The 15,627-nt window shown below is 41.1% G+C and overlaps 1 protein-coding gene across 2 annotated transcripts in view; it reads right to left on the minus strand.

The window, feature by feature from the left end:
* The window catches only part of tln2a (talin 2a), an 87,397-nt gene that overhangs the window by 50,426 nt on the left and 21,344 nt on the right, over nucleotides 1-15,627 (minus strand). For both annotated transcript variants that reach the window (XM_041033110.1, XM_041033101.1), the window contains exon 2: nucleotides 15,265-15,312. The gene's annotated coding sequence lies outside the window, so the exon portion shown is untranslated. The remainder of the gene's footprint in view (nucleotides 1-15,264; nucleotides 15,313-15,627) is intronic.

Genomic DNA, 15,627 nt, shown 5'->3' on the forward strand with positions numbered 1-15,627 from the left:
AATTGGCTGTAATTCACACTGTCAGAGCCTAACTGAAGTCACAGGACAAACACCATCATAAAACAGATATGAGCACCCATTTTACTGATCGTGTACTTTCAAACCTTAATTTGTCCAAATGAAAAGTTCTCTCTCAAAGGAACAATCACGACAGACGAAACTCTCTGTCACTCCCTTAAAAGACCAGCCCCAAATGCTACCCCACTGAATGAAAACAACAAAAGTGACTTTGTGGAAACACTGACGGGCCTCAGGATGATTTAGGGTAATGAACACATTTTTGAAATACTACAAATTCTGTATTGTATGAATCCACAAGGCATCAGCATCTGTTTCAGAGTCACGGTTTCTCGGTTTTGATTTGATCACAGACCGGAGCCTCGGTGGTCTGGTTTCTACCTCGGGGTGATATTTGCTCGCCTCCATGAGCAAACTGTGCAAAACCACAAAGATAATGAGATATTCCTCTTTTTAGACTGTAAGCGCTGCAGCATAGGCCCCTACAAGCCTGAAGAATGGTCAGACAAACAGCAGGAAGAAGTAAAGAGATAAGGGGAAGCAATGAGGGCAGAGCAAGATAAACTAATAATATGATGAAATGGTTATCAGTGGAACCAGCAGGCTCAGCTGAGTATGAACTGTAGAGAAGGCTAAGTTACGGTTGTGTAACTGCAAACACACACATCACTTTTTATTGATTTTAACATTATGTTACATCACGGTTCAACATCTGTGACGTGACTAGCTTTGCTGAAATCCACCGTACCCTGAGGTGCTTTTTCATTTCACTGGAAATGTATTAGTAAGGTGAAACCAGCGGGTCTGTAGTGCTCAAGTTTAATGAATTTCTGACTTGCAAGGTAAAAAGAAACTTTATATTGCTCTGCAAAGTGTCCTTGCCATTAGTTGTGTCCTATGTGGATTTCTTTTTAATGTCTTGGATTTGTTTGTTGAAGCGCGGGAGGATTCTAACATCAATATTGGGTGTGGTTACAGGTGAAAAAGACCACACTTCTCACCACACCCATCAGCGTTGCTGGGTCGACACTGAGGGCAGCAAGATGCTGCTTTTCAGCCTGGTGTTAAGTTACTCTTTAAAAACCCTTAGCGCCTGATTGCAGCAATTTGCATCAAACCTCACACTCCTTCTTGGAGTCATAACTCAGTCATATCTGGACACACAACTCAGTCAGATCTGGACACACATATATTTTTAGATTCAGTCTGACTTACACTTGCCAAGGATATTACCTCCAATGTCCATCATGAAACATCCACATATACTCCCTTAGAAATCAGACACTCATCAGACACTCCTTACAACTCCAGAATTTGCCTGAGAATGGCAACAATTTGCCAAAATGTAAACTAAGACAAAGAAAAATCCTTGGTGTTCAACATGTTTGGTTTATTTGCTTTAGGGCTTTTTCAAGGAGTCCAGGGGGAAATATGCAAATTCTGTACCAATATGTAAATATTTACTCAGCACAGGTAACGTAGGTAAGGTAGGTTGATTCTTAGTAGTGGGGCTAAAAACTGACAAAGCATAAGCACAATGATAGCATAATGCTGCCACAGGCTATTTGACGACCCAGATGAAATTCATCATTATCCAGGTGTGTAAACTGAAGGCCAACTTTAAAAAAAAAAAAAAAAAAAAAAAATTACTCAGCTCACTCAAAATCCTCTTTGTTATTGGTTATGTCACACAGCATGGTTCATTTATCCTTCCTTAAACCCCGCTGAGCCTTTGTAAGATGTGAATCCCCTGTGAATGATAATTTCCTTCACTGCACACAAACAATGCATTTACAATCAGGGCGGATGTGTTTCATGAACAAACACAGTTGAAAACATTTTCCACTTGTTTAACATCAACTTTTTTTTTTTTTTTTACAGTAAATCTCTCCTTCATCCTGCATCAAGACAAAGCAGAGTCTCCATCCAAGCTGAATTACCACCAAAGCATCCTATCATACACTTTCCTTCCCTGCAATGAGAAAGGATTTGCTGAGATCAAATGTGATTGTAAAGTCCTTGAAACACTTGAGTGAAACCAACTCATTAGGCTGCTACCAAATCCATTGTGGGAACACGGCTCCAGTGGGCATACAGCGGTAACAAACCCACCTTAGTTATCATTACCTCATGCAAATTAACAGACAGCTCTTTTCATTAGTGGTGCTTTGAGCTAAATGCTAACATTAGCATGCTATGCTCACAGTCACTATGCTAACACACTCATGTTTAGCAGGTATGATGTTTAACATGTTCACTGTCTTAGTTGAGCGTGTCAGCATGGCAGCATTTGCTAATGAGCACTAAACACAAAGTGCTGCTAAGGCTGATGGGAATGTCTTCACTTTAGAATACGTTATACCAAAGTACTGGACAAGATTCAATTTGTAATCTGATGGTGGCGTTCAATGAAAAGTTAAGGAATCACCAAAGTAATCGAAATTCATCCTGAGGAGGTCACGAATGTGTGCAACAAATTTCATGCTAATACATCAGTTGGTTGTTGACATGTTTCACCTTAAAGTGACAAATGTGAATCTTTTGGCGGCGTTACAAGGAAAAGTCAGGGGATTATCAAAGACAAGTCACTGTCTGGGAGCCATTACTGTCTGTCTAGACTTTTGAGGCAATTCATTCCATTGCTTATTTCAGTCTGGACCAAAGTGGTGCATCAACAGGCCAACACTGCCATCCATATAGCCACGTTGGTAACATGGCGATGCCTATGTTTGTATGGCAAACTCAAATGGTAACCAAGGGGGAAATGTTGAATGGAAAAATGTATTTAATCCAATAACTCGATATATAAAAACTGGCTGCATTATTGAATCCTGGATTTGGCATGTTATGAGACTAACAGCCTATTCAGGTCAATTAAGACTAATAAGTTGATAACATTACAGATGCAGAGGCACAAGAAGTTTGTGCAGAAGAATTTCTAGTTGTACACTGCAAGGAGCAAATAAAACAAGCAGAAATGCAACAACTTGAGTCCCATCGGATGAGACGAAGAGCTGCATTCTCAATGATGACTACAGCTGTGTAGTCTCATCTACAGCGACCTGCTACATCACTCTCGTCTTCATCTCTCTCCATGCTGGTAAATCCATCTGGATGCAGACCCTGTCTGTTTGCCTGCATGCTTTATTTACCCGCCTGTCTGCTTTATGTGACCATACAATTCATCCACCTGCTGCTCCAGGATGCTGTCAGTCTGTGGCTTTATCCATCTGCTCCTAACTAACCCCTGCCTCAAGAGAGAGAGAAGAGATACCCTCCACAAAATCCTCCCTCTGCATTCATCAGTCATAAGAAATTAATACCCTTCTTTACCTCCAAAAATTAAAAAAAATTAAACAAAAGTACACCCCTGAAGCAAAGAAAGTGGTGGAACCTCACACCGAACCCACTGAACTGCAAATGCATGGACAAATAACACACAGAGACAGAGAACATACAAATCCATAATCATTAATACAATGTACGCTCCCACACTGTAATACATAAGCACAAGGCATCCCTCCCCCTCCTGACTTTACACCCAACTGCACCAGTTACACCTACACTCCTTTGATCTACTGCAGGCTCACATAACAAAGAATATTCAACAGTATCACTCTGCTATAAGAAAACATTCCTCATGTTTTTCCACACCAAAGACAGCAGAAACACAGCGGACTGGCCTTTGTTAAATAATTAATGGGGAATATTCAGGAATATATTATCGCACATGGTGATTAGCACCCGTTCAATGTGTATATAAATTCATTATGTCCAATGCTTAGGTGACATAGTGACAAGTGAGCAAACTCCATGCTGATGAGATGCGGTAGAAAGGCTGTGGAAAAGCAAGCAAGTAGGATGTCTCTAAGGACAGTGATGTCTGCTTGTCTCTCAGTTACATAGTCTGTTGGTCCACTGCTTTGATTGAGACTTAAATATCTCAACATCTAATTGATGGATTGTCATGAAATACTGTACAGTTCACAGTCTCCAGCGCTGGTGATCCCTTGACTTTTATTCTTGCACCACCAGCTGGTTGACATAACTGTAGGATGGAAAGCCCAAAATCTGGTACAGGCATTCATCATCCCCAGAGGATGAACTGTAATAACTCTGCTCCCCTAGCCTCCAATCCCCTTCGGGTTATGAAAAAATACCAACAAGACTAACAGCATTTCCATCAGCCTCAGCTGTACTTTATGTGTAGCTCTAATTAGCAAAGGTTAGCTTGCAAAAACTCAAAACTATGATGGTCGACACAACCGACCTAACATGTTCGCATTGCCATTGTGACCATGGTAACATGGTGAATGTAGCATTTAGCTGAAAACACCTGTGTGCCTACGTATAGCCTCACAGACCTGTGGCATGGCTGTAGGCTCTTAATCTTGTCTTTGTCAAACTACTGCTTTCATGTCATAACTTTCATGTTACTGAAACAATAAAGAAAAAAACAGATGAAAGCCCCGCAGATCAGATGCAGTTCAGTACATGTTAAGTTCAGTTAGAGGAAAGCAAGTGATCATGGAAAGAGTCGACTGTATTCAAGCAGCTGAGCCCTGAAGGTCCATTTTAGCCTCGTATCATATTGACCCTGCAAAAAAAAAAAAAAACGCACACACTGAAGATGTACATCTAGCTCAGCCAAAGACATTGTAGTGGTGAGGCCACTAGGAAAACTGATACTGTAGTTGTACTAGTCTTTCACAACAGAGTGGCCTGGAGCAGAAGTGAAGATACAATGGTTGTGTCCTTTTGGAGAAGGTGAGAGTCACTGAAGAAAAGCTGTAGCTGAGTCAAACAGCAACATGAATGCTGCATAACTGAGTGTGTATATTATTTTTCCCACTGCTTAAAGCCTTGGTGACTAGATACTGCTTTGTTCTTCTCGTCTTGCTAAAGAGGATTTGCGCAAACACACACACAGGTCTCGCACAGAGACTTACTGTACTAAGCATTGGAGTGTTTGGGACTCAGAAACACAGTCTTTGACATAGTTACAGTAAAACACAGACATCACACCAGAGGAGGACAGAGGTATTGCACAGAAGAAGTGAGAGGAAAGCGGGTTGCATTTTGCCAATACACATGCACAGGAGTCGATTTCATTTAGAGAAAACTACCAGCCTGAGATTCAGACAAAAGCTCGTGAGATAAAAGGAAAATGAGAGCGAGCCCTGGAACATGTAGCTATTGTTCAATAGATCAATGAGGCAGAGCAGTGCCTGCTGGGAATGCCCAGGCCCTATTACAGTAACATGCCCTCTAATCCAATAATAGAACAGCCCACATGTCAAACAGGCCAATCCTAGAGGAGTTCTGGACCAGGGCACATATTCAATATTTGGCCAGAGCATGTCAGTAGCCTAGTTTCGACATGAGTGCCAAACTGGGCTATCACTGGCATGCTAATTAGTCCATCTGCTTTCTTTGGTTTACCCATGAGTGGCATTTCTCTGCTTAATTCAGCAACCTGTTGTACCAGTACACGTTTTCTGTTTTGCAGTTAAAAGCATATTGTTCCTGCATGTAAAAGACAATACAACCTTATCATAAGACAGTGGCTTTCACTCTGACACCACACATGGCCTTGGTAGATGGAGGGCTGCTGGAAACTCAATCATGTTTTCAAAATGAATCTGACTGTACAGAAACTCCACTTCACACACTGTAATACACAATAAAACAAGATGAAAAGTTGAAATTAGATATGTCTGCTACCAAAAATCTGTGAAAAACAAATGCAAAATCTAAATCTTTTGCTCTGGAGCCTACACACAGGCTGACGCAGGCTTCCTAAATATTATTCCAGACTAACAATGCATGTGGTGGGGAGACTAATTTGCTCCAGGAAGATGTTGCATATTATGAGCCGTGTATTTTATATTTGCTGCCACTGAATAATAACAATAACAATAATAAAGATAATTAGTCTGTGCAATGCACCACTTTGTCAGACTTCACCATCACCATCCTGAGTGTGCCTCGTTGAGTTATTATAAGGGAATTAATTTAGACAGAATCATCACAGTCTGTGTATTTGTCGGAGCAAGCTAATGAAATCATGATGAGTTCAGATACAGATGAACGCTGGAGTTGTGAATTCACACAATGCAACACCAGAAAAATCTCTACACTGGACAAATCGCTGTATGCATGCAGTACTGTCATTTTGTGCTTCTCTTCTGCTTTTACAACTTTTACAAATTTCCCCGGGTGGGCTGAATGAAGCTTCTTACCTTTAGCTTAATCTTAAAACGACTAACGAAGAAAGTTGTCATAAGTGGAAAAAGTTTCTTTTATATTTAAGAGTATTTCACTGAAAATAAAAGCAGGCTTCTCATTTCTAGTCGACGAATGTGGATTTTGTTAGCTGAGATGACGACTTTTGCAAACTCTAGGTAGCTGGAGTAAGTTTATGTTAACGCTAAAACTTAACAAGTTGCCTGGAAACGCTGTCTCAGCTGACATTATAGTGATTCCACCTAATTTGCTTTAAAATGAGAGTCCTCCAGCCTGAATGACCATACAGGCTGCTTGTCCCTATCCGCTGATACTACCTATAGGAACGCTTCCTGAAACAGTTGCCCTACAGCAGCAGGTGTATCTGACACTCTGGTACACCGTCACTGAGTTTACAATAATAAACTTATGGTTAAACTTATGGAAGTGACAAGGTTTGGTTAGGTTTGAGTACAAAAACTCCTTAGTTAAGTTTGAGGACAGTTAGAAAGTTTGGGAGAGATCATGGTTTCGGTTATGATAATTACTTCATTAAGCTTAGAGGGCATTCGTCATCATGGTTTCAATAAGGAACACAGTCCAGGATGTCAAACGGTCCATGGTTAAAAGAGCTATGACGACTATTAGTTTCAAACAGGAAACGAACAGTGGTCTGCTGTGTTAAAGTTCTGTGTTTTTTTGACCCATCCGTCAACCTCAACATCCTTGGAATTAAAATGTTATTTACTCTAGGATAACTAAATGGTTTGGATGGTTACTGAACAAAAACAGAAAACTACTTGGAGAAGCAACACAGTGGTTGGATTTGCCTTGATGTTCGTATTTTCAAACCATTTCACTTTCACGAGAGAGAGAGAGAGAGGGCTTTTCGAATGAGGATTAATAATTAGTTTGGTAAACACAACATTATCTAATATTATCTAAGTCTGGCTGGAGTTGCTGGAACACAAACTTCACCAAACCAAATAACAAGGAAGACGTCGCCAATATTGTTACGTTAATCCATTTCTTACACTTTTGCTCTTGTGTTGATTAAATTTTGTGGTCTTAAGAGAGCATCATGCTCAGCTGACAGCTTGCATGGGTTATTCTATTGCCATTCATCTCTACTGGCCTTTCAAGTGTTTGAATTTATTCAGTCAGTATCTTCTCAACTGCACAGACTCCCTCCCACATACACATAGGGTTGGAACTCTTGACTATCGTTCCATCATGAATCAGTTTCAAACTGTTTACCAATTAGATGCACATCCGGATCAAGCCAACCTTTTCTTCTAAATAACCTCAGCTGCAAATCTACAAGTTGTTTTTTTTGTTTTTAGTTTTTTTTTTGTTGTCGTCATATCCATGCCAACACTGTGTAAACAAAACATCCCAGACTCCCTCTGTCTATTCATCAGGCAGAAATGGAACTGATCTAAAGCATACAGTCTTAGTCACACATGAGTGAGCTGGCACAGTTCAGAATGAGGTCATCATCATCCAGCAGGCTGAACGGGGCGGCAGCGGCGGCCAGGAGGTTATAAGAGTGCACATGTGACTCCAGAGCCACAAGAAAATCTAGGGTGAGGAACTAAGTAAATATCACTGCCTTTTCTGACTGCGGTCGAGTCGGGCAGTGACACGATGTGGCTCAAAGTTCAACGCAGGCACATGTAGAGTCCAATTTTTTTTTCTATAAATAGTTTCACTGTGTAAATGAAGGCAGGAAGATTGAATGTTCTTTTGGTCTTTCAGATCAGTCAGGGAGAGAGCGGCGTTATACTGTGAAGAAAGTCAATGCGAATGAATGTGGAAGAAAATGCATGAATGCATCAAGTTTTAAAGTAAACCTGTTAAGGAAAAATTATGATTGGGTTCCGCATGACCTGTGTTGATTTCGTCTGTTAGTATCAGAGACAACACGCTGGTCATTACTGAGTAATTCCTGTCTTTTTCAACCCACAAGAAATTTTTTGATAAATGCTTTTTGGGAGGGAATGTGACTGAGGGAGAGGAATGGTAAGCAAGATGTGTCCACAAATCTCATCTTTACTCTTATTTTTTATTTTATTTTATTTTTTTAAATGGCATAAGGCCAGAGTGGTGAGTAGAACAGAAACTTCAAAAGCAACATGAGAATACAAATTACTATCTTTTTCTCCTACTGCAGCTTACATGACAGAGGAAATTAAAATATTTCCACAAAAAAGGAAAATCCAGAGTTTAATTGCTCTTCATTGTGGCACAAGACAGTTCTGACACACATGCACAAATACACAAGGATAAGCACATACACAGAGACACACACAAACCTAGACTTGAAAAGGAAGCTACATGTGAGCAATAAAGCTTGTTGTGATAATTATCCACCTGGTTGGTGGCGTGAGTGACAGATACTACACGTCTGTTGTCTGCCAGTGTGTGCATGTGTGCATTTGGATGTGTGTGTGTGTGTGTGCATGTGCATGTGTGTGTGAGAGAGAGAGAGGACAGCAGACAGAGCTTGGCAAATGGTTGAGGTAGGCAGGTGATGCGTATCTGTCGGCAGCAGCACCAACGCAGGTGTCGAGTTTCATGCAGAGAAGAGGAGAAGCAAACAGTTGTCCAGCGCTCTCCCTCTTATCCAACACAGAGCTTGTTGGTAATGCCTCGTTCAACTTAATGTGGTACAGAGTCATGTGCGGCCGTGGCAATTTTTGTTATTACCCAGTTGTTGTGTTTTTATGCGCCCATAAAAGGGAACGAAAATTGATGGAAAAAACTGTTCAAGCTAAGACTAGTGTTTCCAAGAATGAAACCCACGAGAGGGCTGGGCCTAGGATCAATTCAGCCTCTTAACCAGAAGAGGGAATCAATTTGAAATCCGAAGCCAAACCACCGTCACCACTCCATCCTTCGGCACGATTTGTCATACAGATATCAGCGTTGACAGGCACTTGAAAACAGCAGGGGGCTATATGAGCCCACGCATTTATTTTCCACCACTCAGAGTTAATCTTGCATTTCAACCTCCACTCAATCCCACATTTCGGCTTCCTCTTAAAGACCACTGCATCTTTTGTTTTCCATTTAGTAAACAAGGATTCAATCCTTTCAAATTACTCTGACAGCTCGATGGCTACTTCAGGATGTGTTCATATACAGGTTGCCATGGTTACCAAGGCCGGCTGTGGCCTTACTAATATCTAATCCCTTTTATAAGGCACGGAAATGAGAAAACTCTGGAGATCCACTGATACTTGCAGCTTGATATATTTGTGGATTCAAGCTGCTTCTGGCTGATATGTTCCACTGATATTCAGCATCTTTAAAAATGCTCATTTTCACAGGTAGATTGGCAGAGTATTGATCAGCCTACAATGACAAACAAGTATGTTACTCAAAAATCAAAACAAACCATGAAGCAACTCCAACTGCTTAGAGAGCACAAGTATTACGGCAAAAAACTGAAGTCCTGAGGGCGTTAATACCTGTGAATTTTTATGTAGGGAATTTTTTTCAACAGCTGCGATTAACAGTATTTTCATACTTCATTATTCTTAATAAAAATTGGCTTTTACATGTTGCCTCTGGTCATGATAGAGGATCAAAACATTATAACCCCCCACCCCACCCCCCACTGTACAATGAAACCACAACCACATCACAATAAGAAGAAGCTGAGTGTGGAGCACCAAAACATACACGTCTCTACAGAGTGACACATACTTTCCAAGTGCAAACCTGCAATCAGCTGTAAAAGTTTAATCATCAACACACAGCCCTTTGCCCGTCACAACAGCATGCCGACATCAAATATACAACTAGTGAGCACAGAGACCACCATGAAAACACAACTGGTAAAGAGCCGTGTTGGTCTACCTTCACTTCTGCTGGGGCCAGTATATCACATAATGCATTAAACACTTTACCCTCTGATGTTGCTTCTTTACTTTGTCTCTAATACAATAATCTGCAGGGCTACATCTTAGTGAAGCACCTCTTTGAAACAGTGTCACGTGCTCTGCTTAAGTGCTGATAATGTGGAATGTGTACACCATTAAACTAACATCTTGTGCAGTAATAAATCCATGTCAAGTCAGTTTCACTTCAGTACTGTGGATCTGCAAGATGCTGACATGGGTGAGTTTTGCAGCAGCAGAAATGTGTTACAGGTTTATTGTGAGCACTTGCAATTTTGTGTTGAAATATAGACCACGTATAGGACAATATAAACAGATGCATCTTTGTTGTCTACAAAGCACTTTCTCTCTGACATAGCTTGATTCAGATCTAACATGACAGCACCGATTCTCTCTCACCCACTGCACTCACTGCTTCATGAACACATTATAAGAACGCTGACTAATCTCCATCAGTCACACGGAAACGCAAGAGTCACCAAACCAGACGCAGACCACCCTGAAAGTTAGATCTGGCAACTGCACACTGCACATTTGTGACTCCCAGCACTGAAGGATCTAAGAAGACAGGCAGAGGTAAAACCACTGTCTGTGAGCATGTGTCCTCCCTAAAAAACATCAAGCACAGGATTATTCCTGGTCAGGACTTGTGGCATTTTATGTCATTTGTACCCATGTCACATAAACTCTCCTAAGCCCTAAAGTTGTAGGGGCAAATCATAAGAAGATGGGGTATCAATAAAACCTGTCATGTTCTAAAGATCCAGATAATCTCTGTCTGATTTTAATAGTTACTGGAGGTGTTGTGTTTCTTGTGGGTGTGTCTCGTTTCCTGAAAAGCCAGGGGTAATTCTGGCCGTCAGACCGATATTTAGTCAGATTTTCAGATTAGTTTTAGTCCACTGCCTTCAAAAATAATCTCTGGTTTGAATACTGTATGGGTGAATCCCATATGCTATAAAAATCTATTTGGGTGAGTATCACATGCCGATCATGTATTATTAGTTGGCATCAGTGCCACTAGATTAAAGTATTTGCATTGCTGTGAAGCATGATAACAGGACTGCAGGGCAGAGAAAGGCAAAAGAAAAAGGACATGACTAGTTTTTTATCAATACCACACCAATCAGATCGGATTTCAAAGGCTTCAGGTCCAAAATCAACATTCAAGGGTAAAAAACAAATAAGTGCCTTAAACCCTCTTGCAACTCTTGATGTGAAACGGGTCAAATTTATTGAACAGCATAAAGAAATTTCAGCCATTCCAAAAATATCAGGTCTAAACCTCAGCCTGTTTAAATCAATCCTGAGAAAACACACATAAACACAGGTATCATTTGAGAGCAGCAAAAAAAAAAAGATCCAAAGGTGAGACCTGTGATAGCTGCCTTGATTTGAATGCCAAGGAGGCCAATGGGTTTCTGGACACCAAGGCCTGTTCTATTTGGCAGCAATGAAGTCAGGATTACACAACTCTCCCGACAGCACAGCCGCTTTGACTGGAAAAAAAAAACAGGTGGATCACTGCGACTGTGCCAGCCAACCGCTATGGTGATGGGCTCAGCCCCCCCCCCAACGCACACACACACACACACACACACACACACACACCCCACCCCCCACCAGCAAGTCACTGCTTACCGGTAAAAATGTCTATCAGTGGAAGGAATGTAATGTTAGCGTGGAAGAGTCGGGGTAAGATGTCGTCAGGAGCCAGTCATTTTCCAGGCTTAGTAAGAGCCACTGAGACCAGTTCTCATAAAATAAATGAGCAGCAAGTTGACAGACTGAATGATTAGTCACACAGCAGACCTGAGGCTTGCTTCTCCTGGCATCACTGACATTTCACTTCCAACTATAGGACCTGCACCAAATCACTGGCTTGCTGGGTGAGACAGAATAGACAGAAAGGAAACTTCCTTGTGATTAATTGAGATAGATGTTAATACTTAAATTGATACTTGATCCAAAATCTATCACGTGAAACACTCACTTCCTGTAAGGCTGAAAGGTGGCTGTAAAAAGTTGGACTTGGACACACGAGACTGGAGTCAGCGGGGACTCATAACACACAAACAATGAATGAAGCAATGGAGGTGCACCATCGTCTTGACTTTAAAACAGGTGTTAAATGCTTATTGTTATACACACACTTGCGGCAGTTTGGCATTATCACACTATCACACCCAGGAATCAGGGGTTGACCCCTGGATATATAATAATACTCCTTCCTTCAAGCCCCCAGGTGACTTTCCAAGAAAATAAAATAAAGTAAGTAAGTTAGTTTCAACCAAGTAGATTTTGCTTACTTCTAGAGAACAGCGAACCTGTCTCAGTGTGACATCTGCTCCTTGTTTACCGAGCACAGCACAGCAGAGCTTGTTTCGGGAACACTTGACAGACTAACCACATCCTCCGAGTCCATAAACAGTCAGCATGGGTAGCTGAGTAACAGACCTAGTTGTCATCAGCTCTGATGGACCTTTATGAACTGAAGGTATCACAACACTGCTGATAAATAGTGTTGACTCAGTAATGCTACAACATCTGGTCAGAGTCAGATGTGACCACTGCCTTTTACAGTCACCACTGAATAAAGTCTGTGTCAACCACAGCTGAAAGGTATTTAATGCAGTGGTACAGATGCAGTGCATTATCCTGTTCAACAAGCAAAATGTTGCATTATATACCTGGCATTCAAATAAGCATTAATCCTTATGTACAGTGGTCTTTAAGTCCGGGTGAAGTGGCAGCCTGCAGAGTTGCTGCAGAGTCGATCCTGAGTGGGGCCCACTGGCCCAGATCCAGAGGAATACACTCTCTGTGAGGAACGTCTAAACATGAGATTGGTCAGACTGGAAATGGATCTCTTCATCCACCTTCAGCACAGACAGACACGTCTCGCTTCAGTAGAAACACAGCCAAGCTGCTTAGTTACATTTAAAGCTCTGTACAATTAATTGATCTAGTTGGCAAGAAAGTGGCTGACAATATGCCCCCCACCCCCCAGAAAAAATATCTAGTAAGAACAACTACTCAAGGCTAAGCCATGTGGAAAAGTCGGGGTATTTAAAATGTAATAAACCTGCTTATATAGTAATTATGGTCACCATAACTAGAGAAAGATGTATCAGTGCCAGTTAAATGTTTTATTCAGTTTGGCTGAGGAAAGAAACCAAGAAAATAAAATTATGCCTGTAACAAAAAAAAAAAAGAATCTATTGTTAATGTTACTAAATAACAAAATTAGGTTTGCAGCTGTCCAATCAATAGTATAGCTCTTAGTCATTTATACATAAAAAAAAATATGAGGTGCTGCAGCATGTCTGACAGTAATTGAATTGCTTTCAAACTGGGCTAATTATACGTAGAAAGCAGTTTTGCTGCCAGGTCAGACCGGTTCCTCGCTCATCTATTGACAACAATATCCTAAATAAGAAAATAAAGCAGCCAGTTAAAAATGTTCCTCCAAAGCATACTATGAGTTATTTATTAATGAACAGAAGATGGGAAAGCTGACAAATTACAGCTAAAGAAAAAATGTTATTCAGCAAAATACTTTTTTTTTTTTTTGGTCAAAGTATGTGTTTAAAACCAAGGATGACAGTTATGTAGCCCTGGTTCACACTTCCCCAGTGTTTTGTCCCACCACAGTTTCATAAGCTCAGTCCATGCTTGACTAATCAGCCGTGAGCAAACAGCGGCTGGACGGTGGACAGCTGGCTGAGGCAATGACAACGACAGATACAGGGGCAAAGTGAAAAACTCTTCAAGAATTCAGCAGCTCTTAGTTAAGATTGAGATAAAAGTATAACAAAGCCTGAAATACTCAGCTTGTTGCTGTCCAGCAGAAGCCTCACGACATATGCCTTTTTTTTTTTTTTACTGACAGCTTAAACTGTCTTCCACCACATTAAACTGAAAGCACAGCACATCCATTTTTATTTAACATGTAGTCTCATATATTAGCTTTAGACTGAACGCACATCTGACTGAGTTGAGATCTGGCTGTTCATTGAAGCACGGCATGAGACAAGTCAACATTAGAGCTCATTAATTGTTGGAAAACTAAAACACACAGCAAATGTAAGCTCATTTGTGGAGTGGAGCATGGCTGCAGTAAGTGGCTGGGCACCAGATGCTGCCAGTTAATTGCCCTCTGAGAGCAGCTCATTGGCTCAGCTTGAAAATGTACATTATTGTATACTGTCAGTGCAGAGATGCAGATGTGTATGGAAGCATGCACACACACACACCCACACACACAAATTCAACTGATTTCCATTAATTATCTGAAAGTAATTAGCGGCTTCTTTAGCATCACAGGGTAATCAATAACACACCACCTGGCAAGTGGGTTTTAAACCAGGTATGTCTGCCTCACACACACTCAGGCCATTCTGGATATACACACCTGCACCCACACCCACACCCACAGAAGTACATGGTTTAGTTTCAACAGCTCCCAGGACTGCAAGAATATTTCATGAGTTATTCAGGTGACGTGCGTGTGACCCAGGTCCAACACTCTGCTTTCACTGTGTTTGTGCGATTGTGTAAGTAAAGGGTGTGAATCATAACAAGGACAAAAAAAAGGAAACAAACAGACGAAACATTCAAACAAAAAAATACAGAGAAACTGTAGCTGCAACCAAGAGCAGCAGAGTAAAGCAAAGGGCCTGCAGGATGAAAGCTATCAAGAAGAAAGCTTCCCGCCTTTAACTCCTTGGTACCCTGCTTCCAAATGCCTCCCTAGCAGCTGCAAACTGCTCCTTATCATGATAAGCCTCGCCAAGACAAACATGAAGCACAGATGACAGAGCATACAGTTACAACAGTACAGCTTCACTGACACTGATCCAAGGTAGCACATCTCCAGTACAGCTTGGTACAGTATTACAGGATGTTACCAGCAACACTTAATGTAACCCAACTATCAAGAGCATTCACATGATGTATGTGAATGTCAGCGAGGTGGAACGTGCTAACAATTTCACTGGCGACGAGTCTCTGTCAACACAGTCCTCTACATCATAAGATTAAAAATGTTTCTATTACAAAAAAAAGTGTGATTTCAGATTTTCATGCGTTCATGTCTCCGTTATCAGCTTCTTACCTTATTGCTGAGGGAAATGCAGCCTTGGATGTCTGCTGATCTTCACAGCTGAAAAGACAAACGGTGGACATTTATGAGACAAATGTACAGAATATGTATATATAGCTTTGCACAGAAAGATAATTATAAATGTCCTCTAAGTGTAAGAAATGGATTCACATAGGAGTGTTACTGCTCTGCAGAGATTTCCAGGCACAAAATGCCCAGCACTATATTTTTAGATATTTGTAACAGGCCGTGCCATATGTGGCACCACATGAGGATAAGACACACTCAAGGCATAAGAAAATGAAGATATGCAAAACAGTTAGAAGCTTGCTGTCGAGAATAAGGAGACAATTACGACTGGTTAAGTAGATGAAT

This window comes from Toxotes jaculatrix, chromosome 1 (genome assembly GCF_017976425.1).
Source record: "Toxotes jaculatrix isolate fToxJac2 chromosome 1, fToxJac2.pri, whole genome shotgun sequence".
NCBI lineage: Eukaryota > Metazoa > Chordata > Actinopteri > Toxotidae > Toxotes > Toxotes jaculatrix.